Source organism: Heptranchias perlo, chromosome 17 (genome assembly GCF_035084215.1).
Source record: "Heptranchias perlo isolate sHepPer1 chromosome 17, sHepPer1.hap1, whole genome shotgun sequence".
NCBI classification, from domain to species: domain Eukaryota; kingdom Metazoa; phylum Chordata; class Chondrichthyes; order Hexanchiformes; family Hexanchidae; genus Heptranchias; species Heptranchias perlo.
The window spans coordinates 57,390,749-57,404,087 of record NC_090341.1 but is presented as its reverse complement, the minus strand read 5'-3'; the positions used below and the strand labels follow the sequence as shown (position 1 = coordinate 57,404,087).

At 45.4% G+C, this 13,339-nt stretch overlaps 1 protein-coding gene across 5 annotated transcripts in view; it reads left to right on the top strand.

The window, feature by feature from the left end:
- The window catches only part of LOC137334327 (nuclear receptor subfamily 2 group C member 2-like), a 166,665-nt gene that overhangs the window by 18,138 nt on the left and 135,188 nt on the right, over window positions 1–13,339 (top strand). For 4 of the 5 annotated variants that reach the window (XM_067999022.1, XM_067999019.1, XM_067999023.1 and 1 more), the window contains exons 2-3: window positions 940–1,172; window positions 3,687–3,768. The gene's annotated coding sequence lies outside the window, so the exon portion shown is untranslated. The remainder of the gene's footprint in view (window positions 1–939; window positions 1,173–3,686; window positions 3,769–13,339) is intronic. The other variant, XM_067999020.1, reaches the window with a different exon arrangement.

The window sequence follows — 13,339 nt, the reverse complement described above, 5'->3', positions numbered from 1 at the left end:
AAGGACAAGGGCAGCAGGCGCGTGTGAACAACACCACCTTCATTGTCGCTGGGTCAAAATCCTGGAACTCCCTTCCTAACAGCACTGTGGGAGTACCTTCACCACACAGACTCCAGTGGCTCAAGAAGGCGGCTCACCACCACCTTCTCAAGGGCAATTAGGGATGGGCAATAAATGCTGGCCTTGCCAGAAAAGCCCACATCCCCTGAATGAATAAAAAAAACTACAATGTCTGCATCGTATTCATTAAGAACCCTACCCACGTCATCTGCCTCCACACACAGGTTATCTCTTTGGTTTCTAATAGGCCCTACTCTTACCTTAGTTATCCTCTTGCTCTTTATGTATTTATAAAACAGCTTTGACCAGATAATTTGTTTGAGTGAGGCTGGTTGAGGGATAAATGTTGGCTAGAACACCGTGGAGAATTCCTCCATGGGATCTTCAACGTCCACCTAAGAGGGCTGTGGAAAGAGATTAAATGGGTAATTACAGTCCATTGTAGGGTCGAATGTACATGGGCTGTAGAGAGAGATTAAATCAGTAGTTACAGACCATTGAAGGGTAGATTGTACATGGACGGTAGAGAGAGATTAAATAGGTAGTTACAGTCCACTGTAGGGTAGATTGTGCATGGGATGTAGAAAGAGATTAAATGGGTAGTTACAGTCCATTATAGGGTCGAATGTACATGGACTTTAGAAAGAGATTATATGGGTAGTTACAGTCCATTATAGGGTCGAATGTACATGGACTTTAGAAAGAGATTATATGGGTAGTTACAGGTTATTGTAGGGTAGATTGTACATTGACAGTAGAGAAAGATTAAATGGGTAGTTACAGTCCATTGTAGGGTCGAATGTAAATGGGGCAAGGAAGAAATTGGCTTGATGAGGAGATGGCTTTTTCTCATTTTGTGCTTTCTTATGTTTGTTTCAGTCCTGTTGCTGGTTTTTCAAGTCTCTGCTGCCTCTTCAGGTCAAGTAAGGTTGCAACCCAGAGGAACGCTTTCTAAAGAGTGGAATTGGAGAAGCTCACCAGAAACATGCGATCTACTATGTATACGACTTGAAGGGCAGGGTCCCTGGGTCGTCCAGGGGGAATGACAGAAATTCTGACTTGTATGTGGACGTTGAACATTCAAAGAGTGAGGAAGACTCCACCTAAAACAGGTGATGCCATACCTAACGATTCATTGGTATAGTGTGTACCATACACTGGTGTAGTGTGTACCATACATTGGTGTAGTGTGTACCATACATTGGTGTAGTGTGCACCATACATTGGTGTAGTGTGTACCATACATTGGTATAGCATGTAGCATATGTTGGTATGGTGTGTACCATACATTGATATAGTGTATGCCAGACATTGGTATAGTGTGTAGCATATATTGATATACTGTGTATCATACGTTGGTGTAGTGTGTAGCATAGAATTACATAGAATTTACAGCACAGAAACAGGCCATTCAGCCCAATTGGTCTGTGCTGTTGTTTGTGCTCCATATGAGCCTCCTCCCACTCTATTTACTTCAACATAACCTTCTATTCCTTTCTCCCTCATGTGCTTATCTAGCTTCCCCTTAAATGCATCTATGCTATTAGCCTCCACCACTTCATATGATAGCGAGTTCCACATTTTGAGCGCTCGCTGAGTAAAGAAATGGTGGGAAGGAGACTGTCAGTGTTAATGTGAGGGGGTGCAGTGTCTGTACATTATATGGTGGGATGGAGTGTGTCAGTGTTAATGTGAGGGGGTGAAGTGTCTGTACATTACATGGTGGGATGGAGTGTGTCAGTGTTAATGTGAGGGGGTGAAGTGTCTGTACATTATATGGTGGGATGGAGAGTGTCAGTGTTAATGTGAGGGGGTGAAGTGTCTGTACATTATATGGTGGGATGGAGTGTGTCAGTGTTAATGTGAGGGGGTGCAGTGTCTGTACATTATATGGTGGGATGGAGTGTGTCAGTGTTAATGTGAGGGGGTGCAGTGTCTGTACATTATATGGTGGGATGGAGTGTGTCAGTGTTAATGTGAGGGGGTGAAGTGTCTGTACATTATATGGTGGGATGGAGAGTGCCAGTGTTAATGTGAGGGGGTGAAGTGTCTGTACATTATATGGTGGGATGGAGAGTGTCAGTGTTAATGTGAGGGGGTGAAGTGTCTGTACATTATATGGTGGGATGGAGAGTGTCAGTGTTAATGTGAGGGGGTGAAGTGTCTGTACATTATATGGTGGGATGGAGAGTGTCAGTGTTAATGTGAGGGGGTGAAGTGTCTGTACATTATATGGTGGGATGGAGAGTGTCAGTGTTAACTGTTCAGAATGTTGAGGTAATAGGGATGGTACCACACTGCTTTACTAGGATGTTGGCTAGTAGGAGGAAATACAAATACCAAGAAGTCTTGGGTCTGCTATCATTGGAGCAAAGGAAGTGTTAACAATAATGAAGGGATGAGACAGAGTACACAGAAACACACTGGGGAGCATTTTAACCCCTCAGAACAGGCGGGAGAGGGACTCCCCCCTCCCCCCCTTCTCTACGTCTACCCTACCAAACCCCTTCATAATTTTAAAGGTCATTTACTCAGGTCACCTCTCAGCCTTCTCTTTTCTTAGAAAAGAGCCTCAGCCTGTTCAGTCTGATAGTTATAACCTCTCAGTTCTGCTATCACCACCACCTTCTCAAGGGCAATTAGGGGTGAGCAATAAATGCCGGCCTCGCCAGCGACGCCCACACCCATGAACGAATAAATTTTAAAAAATCTTTTTTGCACCTTCTTCAGTGCCTCTGTGGAGACCCGAACTGTTCATAGTGTGATCTAACCAAGGTTCTACACAAGTTTGACATAATATCTCTGCTCTTCAATTCTAACCCTCCAGAACTGAACCCCAGTGCTTTGTTTGCTTTTTTTATGGCATTATTAACCTGCGTCACTACTTTTAGTGATTTGTGTATCTGTATCCCGAGATCCCTTTGCTGCTCTACCCCATTTAGACTCTTATTTTCCAAGCAGTACATGGTCTCCTTATTCTTCCTACCAAAATGCACCACCTCACACTGATCTATATTGAAATTTACACACCTATTCTGCAAGTTTACTAATACCTTCTTGTATTTTGTCACAGTCCTCCTCAGTATTAACTACACCCCCCCAATTTGGGGTCATCCGCAAATTTTGAAATTGTACTTCTGATTCCCGTGTCCAAAGCATTAATGTAAATGGTGAACAGCAGTAGTCCCAGTGGCCCCTGTGGAACATCACTTCCCACCTTTGCCCAGTCTGAGTAACAACCTTTAACACTCTGTTTTCTGTTGTAGCCAGCTTGTTCTCCGTTCTGCTACTTGTCCTCTGACTCCACATACTCTGACCTTAGTCATGAGTCTACTGTGCGGTATCTTATCGAAGGCCTTTTGAAAGTCCATGGATATCACATCCACTGCATTACCCCTGCCTACTCTTTCTGTTCCTTCTTCAAAGAATTCAATAAGGTTGGTCAAGCATGATTTTCCCTTTTGAAATCCATGCTGACCATTCTTTATTATATTTTCGGTTTCTAGCGGGTAAATTTTAACTGGGAGCTGGGAATAGAGTGGGGAGAATTTCTGATGGGGAAACCCATTAGTACGGATTTCCCCAACGTCCATACGATTTTGACGTAAGGACGTTTTTTTTTGTAGGTTTCCTGCCCGACAGGCCGGCCAGATTGACAGGCTGGCCGTCAGTCAGACGGGAGAACAGCCAGGGAGCAGATGCCAGCAGGTAAGTCTTAGATGGGGCGTGGGGGGGGGGGTCGGGGGTCATTGTGGGGGGTTGGTCATCGGGGCGAGTCATCTGGGTCGTGAGACATCATTTGGGGGGGGTCAGAGATTGTTGAGTGGGGTCAGAGATCGTGGGATGTTTTCAGAGATCGTGGGGGCGGTCGGACCTGGGGGTGGGTTGGTCAATCACATATTTGGGATCGTGGTAGGTAGGCTTGTTGGGCTTGGAGGAAGCACTCCTGCTTCTCCTGGCCCACAAGCAGTGCAGTAAAGGCACTTACCTGCTGATCTGGGCCTTCTCGCTGACTCTTACGTGACAAGAAGCAGAAGGCCCGGGAATCCTAGCCCCCAGGACTTAAAAATAAAAAATCGACGCCTCCTTAAAAGCTTTTACTGATCGACCCACTTCCTGAGAGCGGGTTGGTCGCCCGTCCCTTGACCCGCCTCCGTTAAAACCGGAAATAGGCAGGTTGGGGTCGGCTTTTAGGTTTTTTTACAATTTTTACCTTCCCACCCACCCCCAACCCACCCATTCGTGGGGTTAAAATTTACCCCTATGTGTTTTTCTATTACATCTTTGAGTAGAGATTCCATTATCTTTCCTATCAACGATGGTAAGCTAACTGGTCTATAGTTCCCTGGACTTGTACTATTTTTTTGAATATAGGATTAACATTAGCTGTCCACCAGTCCTCTGGCACTGTACCCTTTTCTAATGAATTTTTATATATATGTAATAGTGCCTCTACTATCTCTTCCCTAATTTCTTTGAGTATGCATGGATGCAAACCACCCAGACCAGAGCCTTTATCCTTTCCACATTTGATTAGTTTATCAATTATGTCTCTCCTTTCTATCTTAAATATCTTGATATACTTTTTGATCTTTTCTTCTAATGTTCTGTCCACTTTGTTAGTCTCCCTGGCAAAAACTGAAGCAAAGTAACTATTCAATATTTTTGCCATTTTGCTGTCATTACCTACGAGTTTACCTTGTGCATCCCTTAGTGGCCCTATCTTAATTTTCCTTTTGTTATTTATATGTTGATAGAATACTTTACTATTTCTTTTCATATTCCTTGATAATTTCATTTTGTAATTTCTTTTTTCTGTCCTAATTTTTTTTTAACTTTCTTCCTAAGCTCATTCACTCCTTTATTTAGTGTATGCCTTTTTCTGTAGATTCAATTTTACCTTTATCTCTTTATTCATCTGTGGTGCCTCATTGTTGGCTAGTTTATTCTTGTTTTTTAGCTCTATTGATCACATTTTAAAAATATTTCCCACAGCTGTTCTGTCTCTTTATTCGTCAGTATTTTTGTCCAGTTTACCTTGTGTAATTCCATCCTCATTTCTATTAAATTACCTTTTCTCCAATCTATTACTTTGGTCTTTGTCTTACTTATGTATTTCTTAAAACCTTGATTGTGATCGCTATTGCCCAGATATTCCCCATGGCTTATTTCTCTTACCTGCTCTGGTTCATTTCCCATTACTTGATCTAGCAGTGACTCCTCTCTTATTGGGCTTCTTACGCATTGGATTAGAAAGGAGTCCGGAATACGCTGTAAAAACTCCATTCCCTTTTTCCCTGTTCCGACCTCTTCTTGCCAGTTTATTTGGGGGTAGTTGAAATCTCCCATGGTTATTATTCTGTGTTTTTTATTCATTTCATAGATTTGCCTAAATATTTCATCCTCCACTTCCCTTCCACTATCAGGTGGTCTGTAGAATACTCCTATTAACGTGATCGATCACTTCTTATACTTCCTCTCAATCCATGTGGATTCTGTTTCTATCTTAATATTACTTATGTCTGCTTTTTCTACTGCTATTATGTTAACCCTACTTATTACAGCTTTTGTATGTGATTCTTGTTACCTGCTGCCCTACCTCGAATCATTCTGTCTCTCATTTACAGAGGTCAAACTCTCTTGAAAGAGCATTGTTTCTTGTGGGGAGTCATGTTGTGGTGTGCTAGTATCTTTCGGTAGTAAATGTTTTTTTTATTTGTTCATGGGATGTGGGCGTCGCTGGCGAGGCCAGCATTTATTGCCCTTCCCTAATTGCCCTTGAGAAGGTGGTGGTGAGCCACCTTCTTGAACCGCTGCAGTCCGTGTGGTGAAGGTTCTCCCACAATGCTGTTAGGAAGGGAGTTCCAGGATTTTGACCCAGCGACGATGAAGGAACGGCGATATATTTCCAAGTCGGGATGGTGTGTGACTTGGAGGGGAATGTGCAGGTGGTGTTGTTCCCATGTGCCTGCTGCCGTTGTCCACCTAGGTGGTAGGGGTCGCGGGTTTGGGAGGTGCTGTCAAAGAAGCCTTGGCGAGTTGCTGCAGTGCATCCTGTAGATGGTACACACTGCAGCCATGGTGCGCCGGTGGTGGAGGGAGTGAATGTTTAGGGTGGTGGATGGAGTGCCAATCAAGCCGGCTACTTTGTCCTGGATGGTGTCGAGCTTCTTGAGTGTTGGAGCTGCACTCATCCAGGCAAGTGGAGAGTATTCCATCACACTCCTGACTTGTGCCTTGTAGATGGTGGAAAGGCTCTGGGGAGTCAGGAGGTGAGTCACTCGTTGCAGAATACCCAGCCTCTGACCTGCTCTTGTAGCCACAGTATTTATGTGGCTGGTCCAGTTAAGTTTCTGGTCAATGGTGACCCCCAGGATGTTGATGGTGGAGGATTTGACGATGGTAATGCCATTGAATGTCATGGGGAGGTGGTTTGACTCTCTCCTGTTGGAGATGGTCATTGCCTGGCACTTGTCTGGCGCGAATGTTACTTGCCACTTATCAGCCCAAGCCTGGATGTTGTCCAGGTCTTACTTCATGCGGGCTCAGACTGCTTCACTATCTGAGGGGTTGCGAATGGTACTGCACACTGTGCAATCATCAGCGAACATCCCCATTTCTGACCTTATGATGGAAGGAAGGTCATTGATGAAGCAGCTGAAGATGGTTGGGCTGAGGACACTGCCCTGAGGAACTCCTGCAGCAATGAACTGGGGCTGAGATGATTAGCCTCCAACAACCACTACCATCTTCCTTTGTGCTAGGTATGACTCCAGCCACTGGAGAGTTTTCCCCCGATTCCGATTGACTTCAATTTTACTCGGGCTCCTTGGTGCCACACTCAGTCAAATGCTGCCTTGATATCAAGGGCAGTCACTCTCACCTCAACTCTGGAATTCAGCTCTTTTGTCCATGTTTGGACCAAGGCTGTGACGAGGTCTGGAGCCGAGTGGTCCTGGCGGAACCCAAACTGAGCATCGGTGAGCTCGTTATTGGTGACTAAGTGCCGCTTAATAGCACTATCGACAACACCTTCCATCACTTTGCTGATGATTGAGAGTTGACTGATGGGGCGGTAATTGGCCGGATTAGATTTGTCCTGCTTTTTGTGGACAGGACATACCTGGGCAATTTTCCACATTGACGGGTTGCAACAGCTTGGCTAGTTCTGGAGCACAAGTCTTCAGCACTACAGCCGGGATGTTGTCGGGGCCCATAGCCTTTGCTGTATCCGGTGCACTCAGCCGTTTCTTGATATCCCATGGAGTGAATCGAATTGGCTGAAGACTGGCTTTTGTGATGGTGGGGATAGTGGGAGAAAGCCGAGATGGATCATCCACTTGGCACTTCTGGCTGAAGATGGTTGCAACCGCTTCAGCCTTATCTTTTGCACTCACGTGCTGGACTCAGCCATCATTGAGGATGGGGATGTTCACGGAGCCTCCTCCTCCCGTTAGTTGTTTAATTGTCCACCACCATTCACGACTGGATGTGGCAGGACTACAGAGTTTTGATCTGATCCGTTGGTTGTCGAATCGCTTAGTCCTGTCTATAGCATGTTGCTTCCGCTGTTTAGCATGCATGTAGTCCTGTATTATAGCTTCACCAGGTTGGCACCTCATTTTTAGATACGCCTAGTGCTGCTCCTGGCATGCTCTTCTACACTCTTCATTGAACCAGGGTTGATCCCCTGGCTTATTGGTAATGGTAGAGTGAGGAATATGCTGGGTCATGAGGTTACAGATTGTGCTGGAATACAATTCTGCTGCTGCTGATGGCCCACAGCGCCTCACGGATGCTCAGTTTTGAGCTGCTAGATCAGTTCTGAATTTATCCCATTTAGCATGGTGGTAGTGCCACACAACACGTTGGATGGTGTCCTCGGTGAGAAGGCGGGACTTTGTCTCCACAAGGACTGTGCGGTGGTCACTCCTACTCATACTGTCACGGACAGTTTCCTCTGCAACGGGTAGATTGGTGAGGACGAGGTCGAGTAGGTTTTTCCCTCGTGTTGGTTTGCACACCTGCTGCAGGCCCAGTCTGGCAGCTACGTCCTTCAGGACTCGGCCAGCTTGGTCAGTAGTGGTGCTACCAAGCCACTCTTGGTGATGGATATTGAAGTCCCACACCCAGAGTACATTCTGTGCCCTTGCTACCCTCAGTGCTTCCTCCAAGTGGTGCTCAACATGGAGGAGGACTGATTCATCAGCTGAGGGAGGGTGGTAGGTGGTTATCAGCAGGAGGTTTCCTTGCCCATATTTGATCTGATGCCATGAGATTTCATGGAGTCCAGAGTCAATGTTGAGGACTCCCAGGGCCACTCACTCCTGACTGTATATCACTGTACCGCCACCTCTGGTGGGTCTGTCCTGCCGGTGGGACAGGACATACCCAGGGATGGTGTTGGAAGAGTCTGGGATGTTGGCTGAAAGGTATGATTCTGTGAGTATGGCTATGTCAGGCTGTTGCTTGACTTGTCTGTGGGACAGCTCTGCCAGTTTTGGCACAAGTCCCCAGATATTAATGAGGAGGACTTTGCAGGCTTGGTTTGCCTTTGTCCTGTCCGGTGCCTAGTGGTCCGATGCCGGCTGGTCTGTCCGGTTTTATTTTTATTATGACTTTCTGCAGCAAGATTGTACAACTGAGTGGCTTGCTAGGCCATTTCAGAGGGCGATTAAGAATCAACCACATTCTGGTGTCACATATAGGCCAGACCGGGTAAGGACTGCAGGTTTCCTTCCCTAATTAATTGAATTTAAATTCCCCAGCTGCCGTCGCGGGATTTGTACTCATGACTCCGGATTATTAGTCCGCGTCTCTGGATTACTAGGTCCAGTAACATAACCACTATGCTACCGTACCGTAACGCGTTTGTGTGCAGGAAAATAAGGCAGTGGCATCATCAGTAATCCTGGATAGCCCAGTTTGGACTGCAATCAATCTCCTTTTCTACCCTACATAGTTCTGAAAGGTAGCACTGTGACCCCAGCACTCAAATGAAATGAATCCCGTAAATAGGCAAATTGCTTCAGCAGCTGGCAAAACAGCAGGAATTGTCAATTTTGCTACCTTGGTAACCATGTGTGAGAGTGCACTTGACCTTCACAGGAGCAGGGTTACCGAGAGGGCATATTTGACATTTCTCCCTGTTTTTTTTTGAATTTACCTATCTGAAGAGTCACAAGAAGCGTTTCAAATACTTAGATCACCGATCAGCAAGCGGATATTCATATCATCTTCAGGAAGAATTTGTGCAGCTGCAGGATAATGTGAAAGTTGCAAGAAGGATTTGACACTGTGAGTAACCTCTGTATAGCGTCACTAGAAAGCTCATGGAAACACGCTGTCAGAAACATGCAGGCCATAAAGCAAATGGTTTGATGTTGTGGGTAAAGATCGCAGGAGGCGGTGTTTACAATGTGATAATATGCGTCCATGTATCTTACATAAAATGTAGAAATATCTTTACTGCTGTATAGTATCCTGTCAACCAATCCCAGAGGTGCCTGGCAGGAGTCAGCTAGAATCACTAGAGGTGTTACTGCACCAGGAACACCCAGCTTACTGCGACAGTAAACTGATTGAAATGTAAATAGTAATAAATTGTCTTACTGTAACTTTTCATCCGCTTGATAACAGTAAAAAAAGAACTTCCAGTCTTTCAGTGGAAATTTTTAAAAGTTTAAAGGGGAACCAAGGGGCTAATGAGAGTGAGGAACTTAAAGTAATTATTATCAGTAGAGAAAAAGTACTGGAGGAACTAATGGGACTAAAATCCGATAAATCCCCTGGACCTGATGGCCTACATCCGAGGGTTCTAAAAGAGGTGGCAGCAGAGATAGTGGATGCATTGTTTGTGATCTTCCAAAATTCCCTAGATTCGAGAACGGTCCCAGTGGACTGGAAGGTAGCAAATGTAACCCCGCTATTCAAGAAAGAAGGGAGAGAGAAAACCGGGAACTACAGGCCAGTTAGCCTGACATCAGACGTCGGGAAAATGCTGGAATCCATTAATAAGGAAGTGGTAACAGGGCACTTAGAAAATCATAATATGATTTTTTTTTATTCGTTCATGGGATGTGGGCGTCGCTGGAGAGGCCAGCATTTATTGCCCATCCCTAATTGCCCTTGAGAAGGTGGTGGTGAGCCGTCTTCTTGAACCGCTAAGGTCCGTGTGGCAGAGTCAACATGGTTTTATGAAAGGGAAATTGTGTTTGAGAAATTTATTAGAGTTTTTGAGGATGTAACTAGCAGGGTAGATAAAGGGGAACCAGTGGATGTAGTATATTTGGATTTTCAAAAGGCATTTGATAAGATAAGGGCTCATGAGGTTGGGGGTAACATATTAGCATGGATAAAGGATTGGTTAACGGACAGAAAACAGCGAATAGGGAAAAACATTTTCAGGTTGGCAGGCTGTAACTAGTGGGGTGCCGCAGGGATCGATGCTTGGGCCTCAGCTATTTACAATCTATATTAATGACTTAGATGAAGGGACCGAGTATAATGTATCCAAGTTTGCTGACGATACAAAGCTAGATGGGAAAGTAAGCTGTGGGGAGGACACAAAGAGTCTGAAAAGGGATATAGACAGGTTAAGTGAGTGGGCAAGAAGGTGGCAGATGGAGTATAAAGTGGGGAAATGTGAGATTATTCACTTTGGTAGGAAGAATAGAAAAATGGAATATTTTTTAAATGGTGAGAAACTATTAAATGTTGGTGTCCAGAGAGACTTGGGTGTCCTGGTAAAAGAAACACAAAAAGTTAGCATGCAGGTACAGCAAGCAATTAGGAAGGCAAATGGCATGTTGGCCTTTATTGCAAGGGGGTTGGAGTACAAGAGTTAGGAAGTCTTACTAGAATTGTACAGGACTTTGGTGAGACCTCACCTGGAGTACTGCGTACAGTTGATCGGGTGGATGCGGTAAGGATGTTCCCAAGGATGGGTGAAACTAGAACGAGGGGGCATAATCTTAGAATAAGGGGCTGCTCTTTCAAAACTGAGATGAGGAGAAACTTCTTCACTCAGAGGGTGGTAGGTCTGTGGAATTTGCTGCCCCAGGAAGCTGTGGAAGCTACATCATTAAATAAATTTAAAACAGAAATAGACAGTTTCCTAGAAGTAAAGGGAATTAGGGGTTACGGGGAGCGGGCAGGAAATTGGACATGATTTTAGATTTGAGGTTAGGACCAGATCAGCCATGATCTTATTGAATGGCGGAGCAGGCTCGAGGGGCCGATTGGCCTACTCCTGCTCCTATTTCTTATGTTCTTATGTTCTTATGTTTTGGTCACCTTATCTAAGGAAGGATATACTTGCCTTGGATGCGGTGCAACAAAGGTTCACTAGATTGATTCCTGGGATGAGAGGGTTGTCCTATGAGGCGAGATTGAGTAGAATGGGCCTATACTCTCTGGAGTTTAGAAGAATGAGAGGTGATCTCATTGAAACATATAAGATTCTGAGGGGGCTTGACAGGGAAGGGCTGAATGGTTGTTTCCCCTGGCTGGAGAGTCTAGAACTAGAGGGTATGGTTGCAGGATAAGGTGTCGGCCATTTAAGACTGAGATGAGGAATTTCTTCACTCGGGATTGTGAATCGTTGGAATTCTCTACCCCAGAGGGCTGTGGATGCTCAGTCATTGAATATATTCAAGGCTGAGATCGATAGATTTTTGGACTCTAGGGGAATCAAGGGATATGGGGATCGGGGGGGGGAAAGTGGAGTTGAGGTCGAAGATCAGCCATGATCTGATTGAATGGCGTGCAGGCTCCAGGGGTCTTAAGGCCTACTCCTGCTCCTACTTCTTTTGTTCTTTCCTGACTCCTTTTTCCTCCAATTTTCTCCCCCCTCCCTCCTCTTCTTACTTGTTGGGTACAGTTCCACAGAGCCAGTCACCCTCCAGTACTTCAGCCAACTTGGTATTCTTCACGATATGTGAGTCTACAAGATGAGTGTCCGCAGGCTATTTGACCATGGTGGTAGCACAGTCTAGCCTGGTCCTGTCTTCACCTGATATCCATGTATGTACTTTGCAGCAGAAGCAGGAACGCGGGAGCACTGAGGCCAATATTGTGGCACTCCAACTGCTCAGCTGTGGGAGTGTTCTTTATAATCCCTGTTTTTATTATAAGTACATGGCTGATATGTTTAACATTATATACTGTTAAACAAAGGTTCAAACACACTGATTCCTAATCTGTTTGTACAGCAGTTTCTTACCCGTCTCTGGCATCTCCAGCAACTGTCAGTACCATTGGGAGCAAAACACTCACCCAGGATGTACACCACCTCCAGCCTCATCACAGAGCGCAAGAGAGAAACATTTAGAGCATTGCATTTTATTGATGCACGCTGGAGTATTTTTGTGTGAAAACTTTCCCTAAACAATTGAGGACTTAGTGCAGTATCACCCATGTATATTGCAGTTTCTGTTTGGTGCAGTCCCACCTGTGTATGCTGGAGTTACTGTTCTGTGCAGTCCCACCTGTGTATGCTGGAGTTACTGTTTGGTGCAGTCCCACCTGCCTATGCTGGAGTTACTGTTCTGTGCAGTACCACCTGTCTATATTGGAGTTACTGTTTGGTGCAGTACCACCTGTCTATATTGGAGTTACTGTTCTGTGCAGTCCCACCTGTGTATGCTGGAGTTACTGTTCTGTGCAGTACCACCTGTCTATATTGGAGTTACTGTTCTGTGCAGTCCCACCTGTGTATATTGGAGTTACTGTTTGGTGCAGTCCCACCTGTGTATGCTGGAGTTACTGTTCTGTGCAGTCCCACCTGTGTATGCTGGAGTTACTGTTCTGTGCAGTCCCACCTGTGTATGCTGGAGTTACTGTTTGGTGCAGTCCCACCTGGAATTGCTGGAGTTACTGTTTGGTGCAGTCCCACCTGCCTATGCTGGAGTTTCTGTTTGGTGCAGTCCCACCTGTGTATATTGGAGTTACTGTTTGGTGCAGTCCCACCTGTCTATATTGGAGTTACTGTTTGGTGCAGTCCCACCTGTCTATATTGGAGTTACTGTTTGGTGCAGTCCCGCCTGTCTATATTGGAGTTACTGTTTGGTGCAGTCCCACCTGCCTATGCTGGAGTTACTGTTTGGTGCAGTCCCACCTGTGTATGCTGGAGTTACTGTTTGGTGCAGTCCCACCTGTGTATGCTGGAGTTACTGTTTGGTGCAGTCCCACCTGTGTATATTGGAGTTACTGTTTGGTGCAGTCCCACCTGCCTATGCTGGAGTTACTGTTTGGTGCAGTCCCACCTGCCTATGCTGGA